Source organism: Brassica oleracea, chromosome C3 (assembly GCF_000695525.1).
Source record: "Brassica oleracea var. oleracea cultivar TO1000 chromosome C3, BOL, whole genome shotgun sequence".
Lineage (NCBI taxonomy): Eukaryota > Viridiplantae > Streptophyta > Magnoliopsida > Brassicales > Brassicaceae > Brassica > Brassica oleracea.
In genome coordinates, this window is record NC_027750.1 from 50,472,163 (window position 1) to 50,473,730 (window position 1,568).

Consider the following 1,568-nt stretch of genomic DNA (forward strand, 5'->3'; position numbering starts at 1 on the left):
ATAAAATATAATAAAAATTATCTAAAGATTTATTATTACAGTTTTATTAGAAAAGATATAATTTCTATTATATTTTCTTGTTTTTTACATTTTTAACCTTTTAGTAATTTTATTTCATGTAAATCTTTATTACATTTTTACTAGATAAGATATAATTTTTATTATATTTTTTTGTCTTTTACATTTTTAACATTTTAGTAATTTTATTACAGGTAAATTTTTAGATAATGTTTTATTATATTTTCTGGGTTTTTAAATTTTAAATTTATACATATATGATTTTGATGTTCAAAACATATCAAACTTATATATTTACAAAAAACAATTAAAAGTGTTAATTTTGAAAATTTCAGTTACTAATATTCTTAGATAATATTATAAAAAATTTGATTTTTTTTTAATTTTTAGTGGTAAAACCCCTCAACTATGATTACTTAATGTAGAAACCCCTAAACTAAAGATTTACCGGTAGTAACGGAAATTATGACCTGTTAGGGTTTAATTCATTAAATAAAGTTAGTTTGGGGTTTTTTTTGTTAAATACTTAGTTTGGAGGTTTTTACCCAGAACAAACTTAGTCGAGGGGTTTTGACGTTAAAAATCCTTATTTTTTTGCTGTCTTCAATCGTGATACACAAACATATTATACAAAGGAGAACGCAACAAAGAGAATAGTGCAAGGGTTAAGAACACACGTGGGTCTGGATATGGAAATTTTTGATCTCTATTCTGATTTAGGTAGCTATATTTTTGGTTACATTTTTTTATTTTTATTTTTTTTGTTAATGAATGACTTTATATTTTAAATATGTTTAGAGAACTCGTATATCTCAAGGATATATACCAAATTCCAAAATATCTGCTAATTTCGTACCTCCATGTGATAAAGATAAATTGTATATTCATTAGTGACGATCATAATATACCAATATCATTTTGAAATAGAAAATAGTTGTATTCTAAATAGGAATGAGATAACTTTTTTTTTTGTTATAGATCGCTATATATTAGTGGCTGTAAATAAACAATATATCTTAAAATAAAACATAAAAAGATACTATAAAACAAATAAATATAGTTTTAATACTGAAGTAAAGAAACTAAAATGAAGACGTAAATTGCTTTTTTAGAAGTTTGTTTCCACCACTGTCGACTGAACTTTGTTTTACTATTAGTCAATCATTTATAAATACGATCATAGAAAACTCACATGTACAAAAAATGCCTTCTGTGGCAAGGAATATCAATAAAAGAAGCCCTAGTCTCTGCCTTAGAGATGTACAATATATATATATCCATCGGTTTCTACGTAGTGAAACAACAGTATTGTTCACAAGACTAAAATAATCAAGTGCATGAATGCAATTGCAATAGTATAAAGTGTAAGAATATAATATACTGAGCATCTACGTGTTAGAAATTAAAGAACATAGTAAAGAACAAGAGAAAATCTTCATCAGAAAAATTTGAAATTCTAATAAAATTTTGTAATCCCATTGTTGTTGTTACCACTCTTTTCTTAATATGCATATCATATATGAGATATGATAAACTAATAATCCATTGTT